A 26006-nucleotide genomic window follows, 5' to 3' on the forward strand; every position below is an offset into this window, starting at 1 on the left:
TGAAGGAATTGTGTCAGACTCCTGAGGCATGAGCACAGGATACAATCAGGCGGGAATTTGAGGTAGTCAACATGCTTGGCAGGACATCCTGCTTTTGTGATGTCCCCAGGCTGGAGGTTAGCAACAGAGGTCAGCTCTACCAGGCATGGCCTTCAGAGCAAAATCTGCGTTGTTTCTGTCCATGGGGTCTATAGCGATTTTAGTTTTGTATTGGAAGAAAATGCCCTGCTACCTTCAGGAGAGGCTCTTCTGTGAGCAGTGTCTTATGGGCAGCCCTCGAGAGTCTCCTTTTGCAGAGCATGAAGGAAACTCTTTGGTTGGAATAGGTGTTAATTATTTTCCAGTCTTGCACAACAGACAGAAGTAAGACATAAATGACCTCTGTGATGACAGAAGAGCTGAAATGGGGAAATCTCTACCTATAAAAGTGAAAACTTCAGCAAGCTGTAGCTCATGTTTCATTTTGGCTGGCATGGTTTGATACAGGAAATGCTGCCCAGATGAGGTTCTCTACTGTACAAAATTTTGATGAAGCTAATATTTGACATGCTCATGCCATATGTGGTATAGAGAATGTGGTAAGTTAGTGCAATCACTGTATCATTGTAGTGGCTCCCAAAGCAAGGAGAGATTCCACCCCAGATGATATTTTGATGACCTCTCATTGTTCCTTTGTTTTTAATTTATTATTTTAAATAGTCACCACAGTATGCAAACAAAGGAGATGTTCCCTCACATATCTTACAACACAGAATTAAATGAGAAATTTAATCAGAAAATGAGAAATTTAACTCATCAGAAAAGATTCAGGTTGAAAAACTAATCAACAGTCATGTTTGATGCATGTAACTAAAATACAACAGAAATACAAGAAGCTTTTCATGTGTTGGAACAATCTCCAGTGTCTCAGTAAAAGGAATGGATTCTGGGAGCATAAAACCAATCTATCCTCTATAGGGAATTCAGTCCCATGGAACAACATAGTGAGTATCTCAGCATATTGTGTCTCTCTTGACTAGACATATGGAGAGGGAAGATATTTCAGAGACAAGATCTGACAAGAATAATTTGACATAAAAGCCTTGAATATGCCTACTTGTTCAAAAGCAGTTAAAAAGATGTTTGCTAAACAATAGTGAATGCTTCTTTGGGGATCCAAACAGGAACAAATCCTCCTCATTTTATTGAGAGAGAGTATTTTAAGGGATATTCTGTTTTCTGTTGTCAGCTATAAAATTATTGCCAAAATAGGCAATGTATAAAAATTCTCTAGTATTTGAGTACTTGTAGCTTAAGGAATTTTATTTTGTCTTTCAATTTTTTATTTTTTTATTTTTGGCAAATTATGTTAGAATGTATAGACTATAGACCTTTTTTTTTTTCTCCTCCTACATTCAGTAGCAAAGACTCTCTACTGCTTTCCAGGCCAGTAACTGAGATAAAATGGTCCAAATGAGATCATGAAGTTTTTAACCTATGCTTTCTTTTTCTTTTTTCTTTTCTAAGCACATATGTTTCCTTTCCTAAAACATGTTCTTTTTAAATAACTGATGCCAACTCAACTTTTGGCCAAAAGGTAGATAGCAAAGCTTATTTCAAGAGCTTTCCTGCTTTTTTTTTTTTTTTTTTTTTCAGACTTAAGTCTTGCATTGAGACCACAGAAAAATGTATGCTGTATTGTGTTAGTGCCTGTGACGACTTCATTTCTACAAACATGGGTTTCGTTCGAGTGTTAGTTTCACTCAGCCCTCAGCTGTGCCCATATGCCCACAAGGTGCAGTTTCACCAGTGCCCTGGCTGTTTCATCCTGGTCCCTCTTTATCCCCACTGCTCTGCCAAGCAGCCACCTGGGCATCTTGCTGTTGGGTTTATCTGACCCCTAGGGAGTCCAGGCAGATGGATTTACCTTTAGCAGATGGGTGAGGGAACATCTATGATTTCCTCAGCCTCTGCAGAGGGCTATCTCCTACCTGAGGCTAACCCTTGGCAATGGTGGGTCTGGGTAATGAAGAACGTACTAGACCTGGAGGCTGGCAGGGGATCCTGCCACAATGATTTTTTTTTCCCTTTGCTTTTGCCTTTGTGGGGCTGGCTGGCTGGCTGAGTCACAATTTTGCATGTTGTGGCGAAAGAGACTTTTGAAGAGACAAGCCACAAGGGGCTGGTGCTCATTTCTGTGAGCTGTAAATTCTGCAGAGCATCTCAGTGCGATGGAGTCACATCTAGGTCCTCACTGCCTCTAAGGCATCACAACATAACCTAGAGGCCCTCGATACCTGACAGAGTCGGAGGGAGTCCAGGTGGCCCCACCGAGGTCTGTCTGTGTGAGAGCACTCCTGGGAAGGGCCCTTAGATCCTCACATGCTGCAGTTTCCCTTGGCCAGCAGAGAAGGTGCAGCTCCCCATGAGCTTATCTGCCCAGCCGTGTAGACATAACCTCAATGTTTAAATTTGCGTCTAATCTGAGCTGGCTCCGGTGAACAACTGTGTCTTGTGCAAACATATTTCCTAGCTCAGGGCTCTGAGCATTGTGTCCCAGCTCCAGCATGAGGGGCCAACTGTTTGCTACAAGGTCTGGCCCTGCCACGGGGCCATCCTGTGTTCCCCAGTCCCCGTGGTGCTGTGAAGAGTGGGCTGAAGGTCTGGGCTCACATCTTGCCAGCAGTCTCTGTGTGAGGCCCTAAAATGACAGCATAAAAAGGGTTTTATAGCAGCCAGCAGTCAGGTGTTTCTGGATGTTAAGACACAGACCTGGTTTGGGATTCAGAAGAGCTGGGAGCTGGCCCCTAACCCATTGGCTTCCTTCCTCCCTCACTTGGTGACACCTGCAGTGATGCTGGGCAGATGGTACAGCCACGTGCATGTCCTTCCTGGCAGTTTCTTGCTGGGAAGCCTGATTCCAAGAGCTGTCTGTCTCCATGGAAAGCGTGATCGAGCTCGTACTTTCTGATACAGGTGGTGAAAAGGTGGTGAAAGCCCTGGCAGGATGGGACTTCTCCCCTCTTGGTCACCAAGAGGTGGGAAGTGCAGGAGGGAGGGAGTGCTGTCTGAGAGTTGTTTTGGTAAGCAGCAGCCCAGAACACCTGCAAAACAGGACAATGATCAAGAGAATAGGGAGAAGGAGGCAGCTAAGGGAAACTGATGGAGAGAAAGGAGACATTCAGAAAATCTGGAGAGAAACAGAATTCAAGAATTTCAAGGCCACAGGCAGATGGACTGGTGCAAAAATTTCTGGAGGCCAGAGCACTAATTTACATGCAGCTGCTGCTTTCTTCAGAGCAGCATCATTTCCTTGGACTGTGTCTGTAGCCAGTATCAAGCATGGGGTAGGTCAACTAAGCCACACTTTTTGTAGCTCCCTGCTTGTCTTGCACAGTGAAGCATGCAGTGATATTTTGTCATCCTCCACGTAACCCTTCAAACAAACTCTGTGGCAGTGCCAACTGGCACTAAGGGGCTGAAGGTGCACTTGGTGGACACCCAGCAGGAACCTGGGCTGAAGCTTTCTTGAGGGCTGTGACTGTTGGAAAGGGACCACCGAGCAATTGCCATCAGAAGGTGAGCACTGTCCCCTGTTGCACAGATAGTCTCCCTTCTCCCATGGATGTCTGAACATATTTCTGTTCATCTGTCTCTGAACAGAAAGGAGAGGCCTGTTTGTCCTACTCACCCGTCACCCATGCATACGGTCTGTGTAAAATGCTGTGTGTGGATCACCTGCAGTGTCTGATGAAGGTACAGGACACAATGAGATACAATTCCCAAAACAAGTGCAGGCCTTCACTGGGAACTGTGGTAGGAGTTTGTATTACTGCCAAATGAAGTCCCATCTGCAAGGAGAGAAACTGGGATATTCCTGAGATACTCCTGTTGAGATGTGGTGGGACAAGGAATGACAGTGCTTTCAGGAATCAGTGGAGATCCAAGGGAAGGAAAGGGCACATGAAACATCTGAAGATCTGCAAAAATAGTTTAGCCTAGTGCTGAAGCTGAGACCTTCACAGGTTGGATTAAAGGAGCTTTGGGTTTTAGAGGCTCCCCAGAAAGATCTAATAAAATACTTCCAGGCATAGCTGGATAAATGGAAAGTGAATTTGTGACACCTCTGGCCTAGAATAGCAGGTTGGACTGATGAGGTGATCAGCAGCCTGACTGCCATGGACAGGAAGCTTTTTTCCAAAATAAGATCAAGTTGGCTCTGGCCAACTTGAAGCTTGTCGGCCGATGGGAGCAAGGACTGAAAGAGCTGAAATGTCAGCTCCACACCTAGAGAGTAAAAGACCAAAGTAGAAATCCTTTGTGTGGACATGGAATCCTGCCAGTCAGAGGACTTGGGTAAGACATAAAACTTCCTACACTATTTATAACTCTCCAATCTGCAGAGGGAAGAATTCAGATGGTTACAGCCCATAACTCCTTAACAGGTTAATTTAACTTCAGTGCTGGAGCTCAGATGAATGTGTAGGAGGATGCTGATTTTCATGCAACCAGCGTGATTCATCGAAGGCGCCTACAGGAGATTAGGGCTCTGCAGATGTGACCTCAACTCTCCAAAGAGAAGCAGAGTTTGCCAGAACCTGGACAGGCTTTTGAGCTCACTGCTCTGGGAGAGGCTGCTTGGGAGTGAAAGCCTCAGGGGCTCGAGGTGACTGCTTGTTCAGTTTGATTTTCGAAAAGCCAGCTTGAATTTTCTTGTACTTTCTGAAATGACACCTGCTTTCTGCAGGAAATGACCATATTCTGAGCCTTCATTCCGGTTCGGAAGGAAGACTTAAAAGATTTCTGGAATTTCTGAGAAAATAGAAATATCATTCCTCCTGCTACAAGGCTGCCCTTACAGCACTCAACCAAGCTCTTGGTTTGCTGTTGAAATTAATGGCAGTAGCAGAACAGGGATTTTTCCTATTTGGCATTCAAGACATGGACCATTTTCCAAGGTGTGCTGTGGTTACTACAGCAGTCATTTGCCTACAGCAAAGAGCCACCACAGTTGTCTGTTATAAACCTGTCATCACTGAGGCAATCGTGTGAACCGTCATACCTCTGCAGGTGTATTCACACTTGCATCTTAGGAATTGTTTTCTTGCTGATGAAATTTATTTATTTATTTATTTATTCTGAAATGATGGAAAAGGAATGTAATCATGAGTGGTAGCTGTAGCCATTCTGGGGCAAAGTCCCTACAGCCAGTTTTCAATACTTGAGAGAACACATGACTGCAGGAGACACCCCACCTCCAAATGCTGTATATCATCAACTAGCCCCTTTCACTTGCATTTCCCTAATGCTGAGCAACATTGAAAGGACAGGGGGGAGCTTCGTCCAGCAAGCAGCTGAACCCCATTGGAAATCACTCAGCCCACAGCCATGTACCAGAGGGATTTAATTAACAATGATGGGGGCTATAAAAGGCAGATGCCAGCTGCCAGCTGGGGCTACAAAGAGAAAGTAATTTGGAAGGATGAGGTTGTATGTTTGTTTAAATTTTTTAATTTGTTTTTTAGAAGATGGTGTTCTGGGTTGAGGAGCTATGAGATGGAGTGTGCAGGTGAGTGTTTATAACATGAGAATAGGGCTGCCTTGTCAGGAATTAGTATGCTGCTTAAACACCTTTTGAAGAGAGAATAGGAACAATGAGTCTGAGGTGGAGGCTAGAGGTGGAAAGCAGCTGAGTGCCCAGGGAGATGACCTGATGGTACCCTGCTGTAGGGAGGCCAGTCCCAGATCTGGGTGTGGATGTAAGTATGTGAGAAGTTCTGTGTGATGTGATTCTCCTGCGCTAAGGGAATTGCTTGGAGAAATGCTAAAAAAAGGCAATACTGAGGGTGTTGGTGTTACTTAAAGTATAAAGAAGTGTTAGTGATGTTGTGCTGTGTAGCTCTGGCCTCTTTGTCTTTCCAGAGCTTACAGCAGGGGCAGCAATAAGGAGATAAAGATATTCTGTCACTGTGAGCTGTCCAGAGCAGTGATAACAAAAAGCTGATATTGGTTTTCTCCTTTGTGCTGAAGCTGAAATAACATATTGGAAGAAAAATAAGAAGTCTGAGTGATCTAGTGGTCTTTAGGAATCGCTGTAATTGTTAACAAAGTTTTGGAAAACCATTTTGCTTTGTAGACTCAGCATAGGGCTAAACCAAAACACTGTCTATCCAAGTGCTGTGCTTGTCTTGGCTTTCAGAAGTTCTTATGCTGGCAGCTGAGCTTGCTGTTGAAATGTGAGACCAAAAGGAGAGCAGCTATGTTTGGGGGCAAAGAGAAACCCTGAAATACTCTGTGGTACAGAGGGTTGCTTGCTTGCTTCCAGGAACTCTAACTGATCACAAAGCCAAGAACAGTAACACAAAACAAGAACATCTGCTGGTGGGCATGAGTGCATCAGGCATGTGAGCTTTCAGTAACACCTGTGCAGCAGACAGTCAGAAGTTGCTGATTTGTGACTGGAGGACTGCATTCACTTTTGTTATGTCCAGCTAACAGTGGCAATGAGACCCCTTGCTAAGCTGTGGCAGCATTCTCAGGGCAGGAGTCTAGATAGGGACTGATTTTTTTTAAAAATCTTTTAAAGTCTGAGGTTTTTGTTGTCAGGTTCTGTGACTCCTTTGCTTCCTGTTTCATCCTTGAGCTACTTCCATCTCAGTTTCTTGCATCATCTTATTTTTATTTTTTTATATTGTGTTTCTGTTGAAATCTTACTAATATTTCTATAAGTGACCTTAAAATTAAGAGTATGATAACTTCTCTTGTTCTCAGTCTTGGATGAAAGAAGTGAATCTTTAACATAAGAAACAGTTGTTGTGAATCGAGGTTCTTTGTTCTTGAAGAGAAGAAATGTTCTTCGCTTCTTGAAGTTTCTGTGCTGTGGCCTTTTAGGGTCAAAATCCCACGTAGGAATGGCTGAGGACATTGAGATCTGCAGCAGGGTGTTGTGAACAGTTGGATCACAGGAACAGTCTAAGGGTGCTCAGCATCTCTGTTTTACAGACGTTAGATATTATAGGCTGCTAGAGTTGGTACTAGAGGAAGAAGGAAACTGTCCTGTTGATGAGGCTTGCTTTTTTAAAGTAAAACTACATAAACTAGTTTTTTCACACAGAACTGTTTCTGCCTAGGTTGCTGACCAAGATCTGAATTTGTCCACATTAAATTTCCAATCTATAGGAATCTTGATGAGAGTAATTGTTTCAGACTGCATGTTAATTCATCTTGTATCTCCCACACTAGTATCAAAGGCTTGTAGTTATCCAGAATATGATGCAGTAACTCATTTTCCAGAAAAGCTGCCTATTCTCATACAGATGAAGAACCCAGCCCATTGTCAACCTGTGTGCTCAACCCTCCTCTCAAGCCATCGCAATTCCTGTCCCTTGTACCAGCTGGGAGATGAGCCCTTGGCACTGCCTGAGCATGGGGCTCAACAAACAAACACAGGAAAAAAACAAAGCACCCAAACTGCTAACAAAATGCAGTTGCTAGCAGAAGTTCTGTATGTGGTTATTTGAATTGTTTGGTTAACAGGTAACAAGGCATGAGGATTGTGTTGGTTTTTTTTTGGTTACACGGATTAGAATGGGCTCATGCAGCTTAGACCAAAGTAGGCTGTGAGGTAGTTATAGGGCCTAACGGGCATTTGAAGCTGACTTGCATCTTTTCAGTTTGGAAGCTCTCCCTAGATGCCTGCACGCTTCTGGTGTGCTGTTGAACCAAGCAAAGATGACCCAAGCATCAGAACTTTCTTTAGCTGTTTTTGGTGCAAGGCTCAACAGCTTGTGCTACCTGGCTGTGCTGTGATGGAGGGCCTATTGCCCCAGTCTTCCTGACTGACTGATCATCCAGGCTGATACTCTTATCTGAAGAGGAAAAACATATGAAGTACTGAAGAAATACAGAAGTGTGGTCTGTCTCTTATTCTGTTCTTCCAGTACACAGGAAGAGTAGCCTGGTTTCAGACTACTAGCCCATCCAGGCTGTCCATGTCTGTCTCCCACACTTGCCTTGTAGCATGGGAGTGTCACGTCTTCAAATTCCTTTCCCTCTGATCAGCTATGCTCCAGTCTATCCCTGGCTGCTCTGGAAAGCCCCAGGGCATGGAAAGTGAATGTTGTGCCTTGAGAAGTTTTGGGTAGACATCCTCTGTTTAAGTTAAGTTGGGAATAGGCCCTGCAGCAAATTTCTTCTTGACTGGGAGGGAAGCTGCCAGGAATATCAACTACGGAAATTGCTGCATGACACAGCATCTCCTTTGCTCATCCTGCAGTCACTGGAGAACACAGGAAGGGTCCTAAGTACAAGGAAGTAGGTTTTGAGATGTGTTCAAATAATTGTCACATGGTGTTAGTGGTTGCAGATGCAGACAGGCAACAGATTCATGTTGTGGGCTTTAGCTGCCTAATACCCTGACAAATGTGGAGCTACCCACGCCTGGAGAATCACTGCCCTGGTTGTTTGGTTGACTTTTTTTTTTTTTAATGCTTTCCTATTCTGGGACTTCTGTGCAGCTGGTACCCATTTCATAACTAATATGTGAGGTGGAGGGGAGAAGTTCTCTGTTCTGTCAAACTCCCACAGCCCATAAGAACAGGTTTAAAGGATATGTGAGCAAGTCAAGTAGTGCTGGAAACTGCAGGAAGTGTTGTTAGTGCCTACACAGATCCCTGCTTGGAGGAACCGACTGTCACCAGATGGATATCTTCTGGTGCTAGAGAGCAACACCTCCCCTCTGCTGTCATTAGCTCTTGTGGTTGGAGGCTGAGCTCTGAAAATGGAGGGGAAGATGAACTCACAGCACTGCAGTCCAGGACCTTATACAAGTGAACTCTGAAATAATCCAAATGTATCCTTCCCAATTAACCAGAGGTGAACTGGAACGTATGAATTTGGATCAGATCTGGGTGGCAACCATAGTTAATATGAATTAAATTTGTATGCTAAAAGCCATTTGGAGCTGCCTAAGGAAAGTTGACAAATATGTGTCTTGGTGAGATGTCTTTCCTAGCACACTTCAGTGTGAGATCTGTTAGCCTCTCATTCATGAGGCATATTGATACAGAAGCGTTCCTTCAGGGTAGCAGTGCATTATATCCCTATGGCTGTTAGTACTATGAACTTCCCCAGGCAGAGGGAATACATAATACTTTAATGATCAGCAATTTCTCTTGGCACTGAGAGCATGTAGCTCAACGCAGGTGTTTTGTATGTGTGGACTATACTGTTTCCTCTTAACCTGTTTAAAAACTTGTGTGCATAACTTTTTGGCTTAGAAACAGAGGAAAAAATCATACCAAGGACAACTTCAGCATAGGCTATAACATTCTGCTTTCCTATAGTATGTGTTTTGGCCAACATACTTCAATGTTCTGAACCAAATGAACACATTCACATTAAATGCTCTGGAGAGTTTCTCTGTAATAAGAGGAAGATAATGTCTCAGTCTCAGCCATGATTTTTTTTTTCCAAATTACTTTTTCCAGTCCATAGAGATACTTTCTAGGTAATAGAATTGCAAGTTGTTTAGCTTGTCCTTACTAATTTTTTTGTTAATTTTGGCCAATAAAGTATGTCAAGGCCAGGTGAGGAGTTATTTCAGGACCAGCCTCATTATGCCCTTATAGACATCCAAACAGGGTAAGAAATTATGCATGTAGATGTCCTGGGACAGATTTGTCCTCTAGTTATTAGTGCTAGGTTATTGTGTAGATGTCTTTCTGTGGAGGGATGAGACTTTGCCTTGTTTGAGAGCATAGCCATGGAATAGTAATACTTTACTCAGCATCTGTGAACCCTGAGATTGTGGACAGGATGGTCTGACTTGCTTGTAGGACCTAAGGGTACCTCTGTGCTATATTCGGTGTCTGACAAGTTAGGCTGGAAATACAGAGCCAGCTGAGAGAATCTGATACAGGACCTTTCATCCTCAGGAGAGTGTCCTGAAAGCTCATGTGAGCTGTACACAGCTGTTTGGCTCTGCTCTTGGTTGTATGATAAGGGACGTACAGGCCCTTTGTAAAATGGCCCTTAAAGAAAACCTCTGATCAGTGAAAAGTAACGGTTTTAGTTGTTTTTACAAAACTGAGTGTGCATATCCAATTTATTTGAAATCACAGAAGAGGTAATTCCAGGATCCCAATCTTCTATCATAGTAACTATTCTTCTATTTTCTTTCCTATTTTTGGCATGGACCACATAGATTTCCATAGCATCTGGCAAGCAGTTTCCAATGAATTAAGAACTATAAAGTGCCTTATTTCCCTTAGGAACTTGCATGCTAATTAAACCTGTACTACTACAGCTGATCTGAGCCAGATGAAATCAAAGCCTCAAGTCTACACACCTTAAATTTGAATGGCTTCAATTCTCATGGACTGGATCAATTTGAAGGCTTCAGAAAGCAGCTGCAGCTTCTTGGAAGCTATAAAAGGTGAGGAAAAATGATTTACACCTGCTGAACAAGCCACAAACTGAATTGTAGTTGGCCAGCTGTCATCCATTTTTGAAGCTGGCTTCAAAGCACTGTACTGTATTTTACCCATCTCCTTGCTCATTTTTAAGATGAGTTTATGTATTATGAGTTTATCCTCCTTACTATCACAATAGTAATGCTATGTTCTGATCATCATGATCTTTAGGATGCGTTTCTCTTAGAGCTGCATACAATTGGCAGCAGAGACTTCTGGATGTTACCAAGCAAGATCACATCTCTTATCTAAGAGCAGTTAGCATCCTTCTTTAACTGTGTTCAGAATTTCTCACAAGCCTATGATCTTTGGGTTTTGATCTGTAACTCTAGTAGATAAAGTCTGCACAAATTTGGGAGAAATAAAACCTCTGTAAGTGAAGCTTGATTAGCAACTGCTCCACAAGCTCCTCTAACCACATCTGGACACCATTTGGTCCTGAAAAGCAGATGTGCTTGTTGCTTCTTGTTGCAGCTGTAATGTAGTGATGATGCAGAGTGACCAGCAGAACTGAGATCAGAGTTCATATCATCAGCATGACAAGAATCAAATACTTTGGGTGGGGTGGTTAGGGCAGAGTTGTCCAAGCAAAACGTAATAAGTTGCCGAGCTGAAAATGCTGAAATGATTGTCTATCGTGGTACCATAATGTTTTGCTGCTACTATTCCCATGTGTATGTAGGAAAAATTCATATAATATTCTCTACATTTGCAGTAACTTTTGAAAGCCTTGAGAGGATTGACTTTTGGGACTCATGCATGGTCTATTTTCTGAATATTGCCTCCTTTTGAAACGACAGAAATTTTAACTTGTAACATGGGACAGTCAATAATGGATCTGCATTTTAATTTGATATTAAATGAAAGAAACAAGAAAAAGCAAGAAAAGGGCTCAGGGAACAAAAAATATAAGTTATTCTAGCAATGTGCACTGAGACATGGCCCTGTTTAGGGAGATCTGCAGAAACTTGACTTCTGCACAAGATGAATGTAAACCAGGCTGGAAACGCTCTGTCATTTTCTGTATGAAAGTGCATCATGGCATTGTGCTTTTGACTGTTTTCAAGAACTGACAAAAGTAGAGGTTTGAAGGTGATCTCCTCAGTCTTGCATCCTTTTCCTTGTTTGCATAAAACATCTTCACTTTTGTGCCTTTTTCTTATTTGTAAAATGATAGCCATGAGCACTTGTACTTTCTGCAGAGTAAAGATGTTCTGATGTATTGAAAACCATAGTATTCTTGAGGCCTGAGGTGACAATGCCAAAAGTCCATATTATTCAATGGACATTGAATATCCTCATCCCTGGACATAGCTAATTACTGACTTATAGATGTTATGCTGTTTCTGCTTCCAGAGAGTAAGTCATGGCTTGAGAGGACAGGAAATATCTCATGGGGGCTTTTCAGGCAAGCAAAACTTAATCTTATGTAGTGTCTTTAATCTTAATCTTTGCCAGACAATGGCAAAGAAGGAATCACCATAATCTTCCAGAGCATTAAGGCAGTCTCTGTACAACCAATGACATTCAGACAGGATGTCAAACAGCATGGAGGTTCTGCAATGAAAGGCATTAATAAGCATCCCCTGCAAATTTTATCTGTAACAGCATTCTCAACTAAGCAGTTGAGACTATACATGTATCAACTATACATGTATTACTGCTTAATAGTACTGAATTGATTAAATAGGTGATCTTCTGACAGTATGGATTTTGTTGCATTTTCCCACACTAGATTCTGGGATTATGCTTGGCTTTCCAAAAGATAAGGTAATATTTCTTAAGTTGCAAGCATCTATAAGTCTATTTCTCTAAGGACTGGTTCTTCTCAAGCTGTCTGCTTGGGTTTCCCTCCCTTGGAAAAGGGGGATGTGCCACTCAGACCCTTTCCATTCCTGCCTTCCTCATGGCTAGGACATGGTGTGATGTCTGCTAAGGGCTCCTGGAGGAGAAGGCCACTTTCATTTTGAAGTGAGTATTTAGAAGAGCTGGTTGCAATGTGACTAATAAAAAATGCTAATTATGATAGCTTCCTCTGAGACTCCTCCAAACATCTTGTACAAACCTCATCAAAAGCTAGAATTATGGAGCTGCAGTTCACTTTCCTGGGGACAAAGCAGAATCATAGTATTCGTTTGCTTAGTCACAAGAATCAAAGCAAAGTACTCAAAGCAGAATGTGGTAAGAAATAAAAACAACAACAACAAAAAGTTATTAACTTGTTAATTGCTGTGAATTGTAGGAATGAAACTGATGAGCCACACAGATCAGTCATGCAATGTTATGAAACATGTCAAGGAACTGATTAAATGTGTATATCCTTTGTACTTCAGAATGATTTCTGGAAGTTCCTGACCCTAATCATGGGATGTTGGCAGCTTAAGCATCATGTGTCTGAGATCTAAATATAGTGAGCATGAATCTCTCCTGGATCAGTATCTAGAGATCAGACGTGACAAAGGACCTGATGTGCGTTGGGATACTCCTGCCTCCTCCTTCTATCCAGTGCATTGTGAATTACTTATTCAACACCACTTAATCATTAATTACTTGGTTGTTTTGAAAGCATGTTTATATTGATGATTACAGCTGTCTTCATATCTAGCCAACCCATAAACTTATCTGTTCTCAGATGCAGCCTGTTAAGTTTTAACATGTGGTTGCCCTGCATGGGGAGACACCAATACTCTTTTCTGTGCAATCACACCATCAGTCAAGGACCATGCACTTCCTCGCTGTGTGAGGAAATGTCCCCTGGAGTGAGCTGACAATTTTCCAACAGGCTCCCCACTGCCATTATGATGCAGAAGCAGAGCTCCCGCTGGGGCCTCCTCCAGCTGAGCCATACTTTCACAGCAGACCCCCGTACCCGAAATACGAGGCACTCCAGGAACAGCAGGCTAAGTCAGACTAAAAAAACTGATTTAGCTTTGTATAGTTCTCTTAGACATAGCTGTTGTCCCTAAGTAAAGGATGGTGGGGAGAAGCCTTTCAGTTGTGAGTTAGGTGGCTGTACACCAGCACTGAGGGGAAATACCTAAATCAAGTCATGAAACTCTTCCCACATGGAAGATGACAAATACAGTACCTTAGTACCCCATTTAACACTACAGAGAAAATTTAATATTTCTTTTTTTCCCTGGAGGAACTTATTACTGACTAAATTGAAATCAAGTGGGTTTGCATGGTAATTAGTGTGTAGGGGACAGATTGTCCTGCCTCTTCCATGGCAGGATGGCTATGGAGTAACTGCATGCAGCTGAAGCACTCCAGGCCAGCTGGTAGTGCTCTCAGGCAAGAGGTACTCATGACTGGATACAGGATGCTATAGTTAATAGAGAATGAAAGCAACAAGAAATCCTTGTCCTCTCTGAATGTGTGGTCTCTTGGGGTACATAACTAAGAGATACTGGACTCCTGCTTATCACTTCTGAGTGCAATGAGTATTTGAACAGCTTTGGAATATGCTTCTGCCAAAGTTGTAGAAGCACTCCCTACAAAAGCAACTGTAAAATGAACTGTATGCCTGTCTGAAGTAGGGGAATTTCCAACACTCTGTGTTTCTGTCCAGAGTTTCTGGAATTCTTGTATAAACTAGGTTTATTTTTCAGCAGGAAGACTCATAAAACTTGCCCTTATACAAGCACTGCTACTGAGTGCTCTAGCTGGATAACTATTTTATTTTTTTTCAAGCCAGGTTAAAATTGAGCCCTATGAATATCAAGGAAGACCAAAACAATAAATAGCCTTCAGAAAGAAGAAACCCTTGTAACTATATGAGCCAGGTACTGGCTGCCTGGAGAGCAAGCTGGGTATGAGCTGTGGTGTTTATTGCAGCAAAGAAGTACAACAGCATCTTGGGCTGCGTTAACAGCAGCATAGCCTGATCACACTTGTTCAGTCAAATCTGGATATTTCATCTAGTTTTGCTTTACATTCTACCTCCCCAAGCAATACAAGAAGGACTTCAATAAGCAGGAACAAGTCTGGGGTAAGCCACCAAGCTGACTGAGCAAGAGCCCTTCTCCTGTGAGGAGAGACTGATGGATGAGGGCAATGCTTCTGTGTCAGTTTCATTTGGCTATTTTGCCGCATCTTTGAATGACGGACCTAAGGCCTTCTGACGTGGTATACACCTGTGCTTATATTGGTGGCAGGTTGCTGCCTCAGCTGACAGATAACCTGACAACCTAGCTAGCCCTTCCCAAAGAATAAATATGTACTCTTGCAGTTCAATAGCTGGGAGAATCTTCTTTCAGAGAATATTTATATAAATATAAATGTACATATACACACTGTAAACTACATATACATGTATATACATGCACACCTCTTGGAAGCAGCTAAGGTATAGTTTTGGCAGAACCAACCATATTTTCCTCCTCTGATGTGAAAAGCTCAATGTGCTCAAAGAAAGTCCTACAGCCTAAATGGTTTAAATGCGCAATAAAAAAATGTTAACTCAGAGAAGCAAAAAGTTTCAGTTTTTTGAAAGGCAAAAACTGCTGTTAAATTAGCTTCAATAACAGCAATTTTGTCATTTGTCATGACTTTTAATACAGTCAAGAAGAGAGGAAGAGATCTCAGTTTATTGTTGAATTTATTAATGTGGCTTAACATGGTTTTCACATCTGATATATGACTTTTATTCAACTAACCTGTGGCAAGGTTTTCTGGAAGAAAAGAGGGCCAAGACTTAGGTCTGACTGTTCAGACTGCAGTGTTTACAGTCCTGATAAGAACAGATGCTGCTACTTTCATGGGATGTTTAACTAGTGTTTTATATTGTGAACTCCGTAGATGCATCATGCGTTTAGTTGCCCTTACTTTAGAAAATACAAATAAGAAACCATCATAAAGCAGTGTGATTCTGGCAATGAATGTATTAAGATATGTGGAGACTGCAAACAATGTCTACACAAAATGGTCGCGTAGCAAAATGTTGAGAAATAAAATCTATAAAAGCAACTGAAGTCCTGTTTGCAACTCACTTCTTAATTTACCTGGCTTTGTTGTCTTAGAAAGCAACTTGGCACAGCAAGGCTTCACCAGCTTTCAAGAGCAGGTGTATTTCTATTTATTTTTTCGTATCTGTTTGGTGTCTTGGTTTGATCTCAGTTCAGTGTCATTAAGTTGAATTCATATGTTTCAGCTGAAAGTGTTAATTTCTGTGTGGTCTGTGCTGAATTGAATTTTTACTCTGTATATTTTTCTCATTCTTGCTGGTAACATAAGCTCAAGTAGTCTTTGTAATTTAGTATGTCCACCAGATCTCTGTTGCTAGCTTGGCATTTGCAAGGGCTTTTAGGCTGTCATCAAATGTACAGTAGATGCTTTCCCAAGTTTTATGAACACCTCTTGTTTCTTGATTGTACTAACATCAGTATTATGGCTATATAAAGTCTCATTCACTGTCTTTCCTTGCCAGAGGCAAGAAAACATTGTCGAACAACTTCCTGTGTCTCATTTACGAAATATTCTTCATCTGGTCTTCTGTGTATCCCAAGTTTGTTGAAACAAAACACAATCTCCAGCCAATCCAAATACATGCTTTCCTTAAGTTACCTCATGCATCATCTGTGTCTGGGGTATGGATGTGAACAAATTCCTGACTTTTACCATCCTATTACTCTTGTTCCAGGAAGGGTAGGTTCCCTTACGTTTTCATCCATCTCCTGCATATCTTCCCTCAAACACTGCTCTACCACTGATTAGTTTGCCTTAAGAAACAACTATTGCTTGGGTAGCAACTTTGAACAGTTTGGAGAAGTAGCAGGACCTGTCAACGTGACCTTGTTTACAGTTACTGATGCTGTCAGTGGGATGAGATTTGTTTATGGAGCATTCCCTAATGTTTCTGTCCCCCTGTTCACAAACAGGCTGCTATGGTCATCATTGTCCATGGCAGCTGATACTGCATTCCTTTCACCTGATCCTAATGCAACTTGGTAGTTTCCACATCATCATATAAAACACAGGTAGCTGTTTAAATAAATTTTCTTTCCTCTCCATCTGTGGGGGGGTAGGAATCTACTTTTTCTACTCCTCTTTGATTTATTTCTCCACTACTCCCAGTTTCTCACTTATCTGCAGGAAGCTGTTCTCTTTGGCCATTTTATTCAAGAGTCAAGGATTAAAAAGACAGTGGCAACATGAGGCATGCAGATTTCATTCCTTCTACTCTATGTACTTTCTCAAGGCATTCCTATAAGTGCTTGTACATAAATCATGACCCCCAGCTAGGGGGACACTTGAAAAACTGGTAGGGGAGACAAAGGTACCAGCAACCTTGCCTGCTTTGGCATTGTTAATTGCCAGTGGATTGTTAATTCAAGTTTCAGGCATTGTCTGCCCCTGCTTTACAGTGTTACTAGTGGGCACTTGAAGCTGTTGAAGGGCAGTGAAGGTGGTGCAGTGTTAATACCTGGGTAATACCTGAGTACAGCTGGCTTGCTGCTTCACCCATAAATGCCCAGGCAGACACTCTTCCAGAAGGCTGGTTGTCTTTCCTGTGTGGGTAGAAGAGCAGGTCCTGAGGGGGTGATCCAGTTCAAGAACAGGAGACAAGTAATACCTTTGTATGTTGAAAATATTCCTTCCCTGAGGAATAATAAATGACCATTGGCCTTAATGAATTTGCAGTTTCTACTGTAAACCAGTTATTTCAAACAGTGGCAGAAAACCCTGGGAGACTGTGGAAAATTACAGGTCAATAACCAGAACCAAATAATACCATAACATTGAAAGGGAAGGCCCAGTGCATTACAACTATGCACTTTATTTCACCCCTTTCTGTGCAATTCCCTCCTTTAGCCTGCAGACTCTACTCAGTGACAGTGAGGCTGAAATAACAGTAAAAAGGATACTGTTTATTTCAAACCTTCCTTAGAGCAATAAACTAGGAAATGGAGGGAATTTGATCTGTTTGGCTTTGGTCCTTAACATTTGCACTGACTCAGCTTTGTCTGTTAGGGCTGAAGAGGGGGGACAGGAACCAAACAAGCCCCCCTCCTTTCTGTAGGGAATCCCTCAGAGAAAGACATTGCATCTCCTACTGCTGATCTACAGAGGTACCTCCCCCTGCAGTGATTTTTAACTGAAAGTAAATGAAGTCAATCCTATCATAACCAGCATTCAGGTGTTCTGAATACTTCCCTGCAAGCTTAAAATGGAAGCTATTATTGCTGTTTTTGGCAGCAATTCATCCAGCATTTAACTTTGTTAGCTGTATTTTGAGTCTGATATGGCTGTTAGGATGCTACAGCTTCCTCTGGATTGGTGAATTCAGTTTATAGGCAGCCTTGACAGCTGAACTGTGAAGACAAAGGATGAATCTTGTGCTTAAACAAAGAGCAAACAATAATCAGTATCAGATTCCATTCAGTCTTGAAGTATTGGCTAGATGTGATGCATAATAACTATGCTGTACCCTATATAAAAAAAAAATCAAAATTTTATCAGCTTCAGTATTATCAGGGGAAGTTAAATACAAGTCTCTAAAGCTGTTCTTGTTAGTGAATACTGTGGTCGCCCTGCTGCAGAGAGCAGTATCATATGATAAACTGCATAACTCTCCCTCATCTCATGTCCCTGCTGTGACCAGACCATTAATGATAACTGCTTAATTCTCCAAAGGGGATTTAGTTGTCAGCAAACAAGACTGTGTATATGGTCAAGGCCAGAAATTTAAAATACAAATTTATGGCTAATTTATCTAGTTCTTTTTCTGTCTGTCCCACAAAACTCTGGCAGCAAAAGTTTGCTTGAATAGAAGCCAGACAAGAACCTCAGCATTTGTCCTACAGCAATAACAACCTAGAGACCAACCCTTTGACACTTGTTCTGCTCTACCACAATTGTTTTTCCTGTCCATTCTGGTGTGGCAAGGGAGAACTGCAAATGTTTAAGAACTGAAGCCTGTTTTAATAAATCTGCAGGTAATAGTGTATCATTCCTGTAAATCCTCAAGCAGTTTTACATTATGGAGCTGGCTGGATTGGGGCTACCTGGTCCTCTTCCATCTCCCTGCTCAGTGCAGCTGAGTGTCTGGTCCTGTTTATTCTTTTTCACCTTTTTCATGCTGTTCTAAGTACGATGAGGAACAATTCAATATGTTTTTTCTTTCTTCCCTATTAAAGTTGAATTTGTGTCAGAGCTGCATTTGCTTATGATGCATTTGGAGCACTTGCATCCCCCTACATCCTCCAGCCTTCTTATAACCATTTGCAGAATTCCTTCAGTAAACATAATAAAGGGCACCATTCACTCTCACAGCTTGCTTGGATCCTTCATACAGGAGCTTTAGCAGTCGTGCAGAAGGCAATGAACTAGTAGGTTTAGGGTTTACATTTATAAAGGAACTCTGGGTGTGACCTTTTCTTCTCATTCTTGCTTATAGAGCATTGCACGGTTATTACTGATGATATAGAATCTTACAGGCTCCTCTCATGCAGACAATGCTTTGTTCTCTTCCAGTAATGAGTGGCTAAATGTAGCAAAATATCCATATGCATTTCTGTTCAAATCATGGACCTAAAACTGGCTTTGGCTCACGCATTGTTGTTTTGGGCTTGTGCTTGCCTGGGACTTTGTACAGCCCTAGGGCTTTTCTCAACAGCAGGTATTCAGGCACATGCTTCATCACAAAGCTCTCTGCCAATATTAAAAATCTTAACTGCAACTTACTGGTTTCACTGACAAACAATTCAGAAACATTTCCAATGATAACAACTCCATACCATTAGAAAACCTAAATGGCTGAGCTGTTTTCTTCATGGTTAAAAACATTTGTATGAATTCTCCCAGCTACGCTTACCGGTTGAATTGCAAAGACAGATGGATGCCTGCTTGGCCACTTGCTAAATAAGATACAACCTGCATGTAGCATGTGAATTTTTCATTTTGTTAGATTTCTAATCACTTCCACATCTTCCTCTGAACTTTCTGCACAAACTTGCTCCGTGCCTAGTAGGAAATCTTGGCTGAGTTGCTGCAGGAGCCTGTGATAGTTTGCAGAACCGAAATATTAAGGCATTGCTTCCAATATGAGTTGTAATTTGTGGTAACTTATTTCTGGCTTAACTTGCAGAATCTGTGGTGCCAAACTTCCTTTTTAATGATGTGAACAATCCAGACCTTGAGTTGAGATTGAGGTAATTTGAAGTAAATTAATTGATTATTAAAATAAACCTCTTCAAATGGAAGAAACCCGTGGAACAAAAACCAGATTAATCTGTTTGTGCTCTCTTCAAATTGCCACCAGATGACAGTGTTCCATCAGATTTTAGAACCATGACTTCAGTTTTTGTTGCCGCTGAGAGACTGTGCAGCTGCATTTTGTTCCTAGTTATAGTGTCAATCATTTGGCAGCAGACATCTTAATTTAAGTCCTTATTCAAATTTTCACTACAACTCCTATCACACCTCAGTTAATTTTAAAAATATATCAATTTAAATATTTTAAAAGCAAGCTTGAACAAAACAGATCGCCTTGAAGCTCTACATATGTGAAAACTAATAGATTTTACAGGCTGGGGGTCCATGGTAATTTCAATGTGTTCTGTATGAAATGTTTCTCAAATCTAGAGTCTTAATGCTGTATTTCTGAACCTGAGATTTATAATCTAGATTACTTCGTTAAATGTGCATGATTTCAAGTTGCTGTTCTATCCAGAAATTCAATGTAATAACTGCCCAAGTAATTACAGTGCTGCGGATACTATTGATATCAACCTTGACAACAGATGACTGGTGCAGGAAGAAAAAACGATGCCTGCAGATGCTTCTTGAACTTGCTGAGAAATGCAGTAGGATTTCCCAAATGCCTTGTGCCATACTCTGCTGGTCCTGCCCTATAAGGGAGAGATCCCAGTCTTCTGAAATGGTGTTAGCATAAGTATAACCCTATTGTTACTTGGAATGATCAGTCAACAAATAGGATAGTTTGTACCAATTTGGGAAACAGGGCAGATACTGTTGGTTTCATCTTGGAGCAGGGGTATGGGCTAGAACAGAATTATTCTGTCACTCTTGTACTTGTGATCAATGGAGTATCAAAGGTGGTCCATGAAAGCATCATTGTGAATTGAATTCTTCAGTCATAGTCAGCCATTACAGACAGGCAGATTTGAGAAATGTGTTAAAATATTTGCTAACTGCATTTGTAATCTTATTTACAGAAATGCAAATGTTATATCAGTAAAATAGATCATAAATTAATTACATATTTATCTCTCCTGACATATACTAAGCAATAATGCATTCCAATCGCTTTATCAATTGATTAAGTCAACTAATCAGATTAATTTATATGTGTATTTGCCCCAGAAAGGTCAGGTAGATGATCTCTAAAGGTTTCTTCCAACTTTATTTTTGTATGCCAGTATGACAATTGATTGAGTAGCAAACAAGTGTGAAGTTAAAAAGTTAAGAGCAAGAATTAGTGGAAAGCCAGGTGTTAGAAGTTCAGATTAGCCCTGCATATGTGAATATTTCTATTAACCTGATTGTGAAATTTAGTTGCTATGATTTTTGCTGTATATAGAGTGCACATTATCTTATGTTATTTTAGACTGGTTGTCAGGAAAAAATATTCAAAACCTATAGTTAGCCCATATAGAAGTGCCTAAAAATTCTGAGTCATAACTCATATAGTGATCCTTTAGCACTTTTTTCCTTTTAACGGGGTAGATAACAGGCTTTATTTTTCTATATACTTTTGGTACTGAACCATCAGATGATGTCTACTGAAATGTATGGAGACAGGCTTGATGGGTCTGGGTAACGATAGAACGAAATATTCAATTCCCTTGGCATCTTCCTTCCTTCCCAGAGACCTAATTTATTGAAGGTTCCTGTTTCAGCTGAAAAGGCAGCGGATATTTTTGAATGTTTTTCAGAGAATCAAGTAGCTTAAAGTCAATCATTTGTGAGCCAAAAAAAGTCTATCAGGAAGGCCGTGTATAAAGCATATGTTTATTAACAGTGCTCTCTACCCATTAGAGTACAAACAGTCTAATGAAGCCTGCAATATCAATTCACAGTGTCAAGGAAAAGTGGTTGGAATAGCACTCAGGCATATATTTACCTCCTATAATCCCATCTTTAACAACCACCTAAACTAAAAATAATTCAGTCTCGTAAATGAGTCATGAACATTGGAGGAAATGGATGACTTTTCCACAGTGAAAATAAACTCTCCAGTGAGGGCATCTCTATTTTTCTTCAAGCATCTTTTCCCCTTTATTTTACCTACAGCAAATTCTCCAATGACAAACTTAGTTACAGGCAGTTGAAGCTCTCCAGGGGTAAACCAGCCTGAAGCACTGAGGACATACTCTCTGGGAATAGATGGCTAAAAAATATGAGGATGTCTGGGACGAACACTTTGTCTCAGCTGGCCAGAGCTGTCTAGCTAGGGTTCAGCTCTTAGGTAACAGTGGACACACTCTCTTGTTTCCCTTTGCATTGGTTTTAATCCAAGAAAAATTGTTTTAAAATGCTGCAAAAATGTCTTAGTGGCAATATCAGTAGCCCTCTGCACCTTCCCTTCTAGCTCTTTTCCCCTCATACGCTCTCATACTCTGTTGTAAGTAGCTGTTAATATTTAGTGGTCAAAACTCATTGTTTGGCTCTTTTAATTCCCTACAACCGTCCTGGATGCTGCTTGTGCATCCTACATTTTTATCTAACCTAATCCTGCTGTCCTTTCTACCCTTTTCAAGCCCTTTCTGCCCTTCAAAACGTGACATCACATAGGTTCTCTGTCACAAAGAGCTTTACTTTGATACAAGAAAAAGGCTGATTTGATGGCATCTGTACTCACCCTCAGCTCCTTCAGCTCTCCCAGGGAGCTGCATTTCAGCCCCATTGAAGAATTACTAAGGCCACTTGCTGCCTGTGGGACCCCTTGAAATCTCATGGACCAACATATTTCTCTGTCTTTCATCTTGAGCAGCCTCTGCTTGGACAAACCACAAAGGTCCTCTGCCTTGGTCTTGTGGCCTTAGGATCCTTCTATATTTTAGATTTGAAAGAGAAAGTCCAGTGGTCACTTCCAATAGAAAGAAGAGTGTGAGGAAACTCACCAGCTTGATGAGAGCTGACCCCAGGCAGCAGGAGAGCTTATAGTTAAAGGGCTGCATTAATTTATATTGAGGCTTCCAAAATGAACTCGCCAAGCAGACAAAAGACAGTCAAAGGCATTAATTCATGTCTGATTGGGAATAATTAAAACCTCTTCCTGACTTTCCAGTCTGTTTTTCTTCATGGTGAGTGTTTATGCCATACCTTGGCTGAAGGATCTTAAATATCCTTTGCCATGCATGAATTAATTTTGGTAGGTACGTGTCCCTCTAGGCACAAAAAAAAACCCTAAAACTAACTCTTCAGTTTCCTGTTTATCTATAGTTCTCACCATTTAAAAATCAGATTGAAATTAAAACCTTTATAGGACAACTGGTGACTGCTATCCTGCTGCCGCATGAAGTCAGCCCCCTGGAATACAGCCAGCCGATATTTTTGGCAGTGTTCCTGGAGCAGCAGGAGGACTTGCTGACCCTGACATCTGGTGCACCTTATGAAATCCAAGCAATTAATCGTGATCCAAGGTAGATTCTCTCTAGACTGGCTAAGGACGTCTGTTTAGCAGAAACCTTGTGGTATTCATTAAGACCCTTCCAGATAATTTCCAGCAGGTAATTCTCCTAGCCTTGAACAGCATTAGGTAATATGTTATCCAGAGCTCACTCTAACATTCATCTGTGTTTTTTGGAAGGTAAAATGGGGATTACTTACCAGGGGATACAGCAGACTGAAAACAAGGCTGAGGATAGAAAACAATCTTTGTGCTATTGTCTGAGGTGCCTGCAGGATTAAAAGTGTCAAAGAACAGGGTGGGCCTTGGTAGGGTTGCCCTGATGAAAAAAGGGTCTTGCCACTATTGTTAACCAGCCACACTGGGTACACTGCCACTGCTATGCTGTCACCAGTCTGCTGGGAATGGACCACAAATATCTATTTAGCGAAGTATTTCCTTAACTGGTGGCAGCAGGGTCTTATTCTTGCTACAGATGAGCAAAGAAGATCAAGTGCAGATTTTGTATGCTTGAGTGTGAATGTCCATCCTCTAACTGGGGAAGAGCAATGAGCCATTCAGGTGAATGTGCTGTGCTCCAACAGGCCACATATTTTGAATGGACATAACATGTTTTGCGGGCTGTTTTCACTGACAGGGTTACATAGAAGGAGTCAGAGAAAAACATTTGAAATGCTAAGAGACTCCTACTGAGTGAGAACTGTGACCCAATTTCACTGCCACCATTTAGGTAATACCCACAGCGAAGCTTCCTCTGATATCTTGCAAAGCAGGTATCTTCCTCTTCCACACACCTCTGTCAACATTTAGTAATAAATGATTTTTCCATATCCTGATAAATATGTTAGTTAAATTGCAGCTGTGGTGTTGATACACACGTCTTCTTCCCCCTGGCCTACCATGTTGCCTGTAAATGAAGAACAATCCAAAGAGGAAATTTAGCCCCAGTGTAAGAAGACACAACCCAGGTGAAGTTAAGGGTCTTTTTCTCATTTACATCACAACTGAATTATACTACACTGGGGCAGACCCACTGCAAGCAGTGTCACATTACAAAATGACGTCCAAAATGATAAATGTATAATATCATTTCAATTAGCTTAGAGGGACTAGGGTTAATTTGTTGTTGTTTGGCCAGTGTTTACAGGAATTTGCTAAAAAGCATAACTGTTTGACTTAATATCTGTTCATATACAACTTTTGACTTCTAATTCCCAGACGGCAGCTCACTCTAGAATCATGGTGCAAATATAAACCTTAAAATAGTACCCGGGTCCTTAAAATTGGGATATGAGTGGGATTGATTGTTCCACAGCTTGTGCTTCAGCTGTCAATACCCAACTAATAAGCATAATTTGCTCTGGTCAGATTTGGAGATCTTGCTGTGCAGGTGCTTGCTTAGCCCAATTGCTACACTGGGAATCATGAAATCTCAGTTAATGTGTGCAAAAGCAACTCATCATGCAAACAAAATTCCCAGTTTGTAATAAAGCATGGATTTTCCAGCATCTGAGGCTAAATTGTTCTCAGTAGGATACTAAAGAAAAAAAAAGTGTTTGGAAAAAGTGTTTAAATTTCCTGTCCATTTCAAATAGGTGTCATTTCAAGAGTCCCAAAGTTAATGGGAGGCATATTTCTTGGCACTGTGGTTTAGCAGTCAGGTGGGCTCTTAACTTTTGTTCTCTTGCAGAGATATAGCTGAGAGTGGTGCTGATGGTTTATGGAAGGGCCATGAATAAAAACACAAACCCATTCAGATCCTGTTCAGCCAAACCAGAGCTAAGAGTACCCAATGCCTGGATGAACCTTGCCCCCCATAGTTTGGGATACGTAGTGTGGAAGAAATTGTGTCCTTTTTCATCCATGCCTTCTTGTTTTGCATTTCTCTCCTACATTTCTCTCGCTTCCAGAGAGTGGTGCTCATTTGCTAATCCTTTTACAAGTGATTTGGTTGGATGTAGTATTAGTATGCTCACAGAAGGCTACGGAAATAGTCAATGCTGCTTTTACAGTGGGAAGAAGATAGTTCTTATTTTCCTGTTTGCATGTAAGATACTTTGGTCACAGTGTCAGGCATAAATTAGTTGCTTGCTGTTGAGAATTGGGATAGCAGCGCTGGCTGGGGAAGAGCTTTATAATTGTCCATGAGGATGTCTGAGCCCAAGTGATAACTGCAATTCTCATTGAAAGAATGCTGAAGTGGAGGGGCCGCAAGCTTGGCAGTTAGCAGCTTTTTGTTTAGAAGGAAAGTGTTGTGGCTCGGATTTTGAAAATATCTCTCTAACACAGAGTGTTTTAAGGGAAAGGCTTCTGCCTTGCAGTGACAGGAGGCAGAGCAGGATCGGGCCCCGCAAGAAAAGTAAGACAGAGTGTTCTCTCCAGAAGTACCACAGGGGTCATTGAATCTCCCGTGTTTAAGTGGTGTTGCAGACATTTGTGCAATACAGACCATACATCTTTGTCAGGGTGACAGGTCTCTTTCAGAAGGAAGATTTCTCCTCATGCACACCACGAAGTACTGTATGTTCTCTATTTCATGTGCGCAACACTGTCTGAATTCCTAAACTTTGTAATTCCCTCTGCACCATCTGTACATCTTGTTGGAGGCTGGAATACTGATGAGAACTCTCCTGCGCTTTGAGCATGCCAAAATGGAGCCTTTAAATCATCACCTCTTCACAAAGGAGGTGATTCTTGGTGCTCTATCCTGTTGCAAGCCTCACATCAGCATTGTTCCTCTGAAAAATTTTCCTAAATACTGTTGGGAGTCTGTCAGGCACTCCACGCTTGCATATGGGTTACAGATTAAAATAAAGTAATAACGCAAGCAGAATATTGTCTTAGGGGAAAAAAACGCACTGTAATATTCATTTGTCAAGTATTTGTGTGTTAAAGCAAAGAAAAAGTGAAACAACATTAGTTATGAATGAAACTATAAGCCGGCATCAGAAGAAATTAAG

General features: G+C 41.4%; 1 long non-coding RNA gene across 4 annotated transcripts in view; it reads left to right on the forward strand.

The window, feature by feature from the left end:
• Positions 1-5401: 5401 nt before the first annotated feature.
• LOC137855779 (uncharacterized) overlaps positions 5402-26006 on the forward strand; it is an 85811-nt gene continuing 65206 nt past the window's right edge. For all 4 annotated transcript variants that reach the window (XR_011095933.1, XR_011095932.1, XR_011095934.1 and 1 more), the window contains exons 1-2: positions 5402-5548; positions 10251-10414. This is a non-coding gene — a long non-coding RNA (uncharacterized lncRNA). The remainder of the gene's footprint in view (positions 5549-10250; positions 10415-26006) is intronic.

Source organism: Anas acuta, chromosome 4, assembly GCF_963932015.1.
Source record: "Anas acuta chromosome 4, bAnaAcu1.1, whole genome shotgun sequence".
Taxonomy (NCBI): domain Eukaryota; kingdom Metazoa; phylum Chordata; class Aves; order Anseriformes; family Anatidae; genus Anas; species Anas acuta.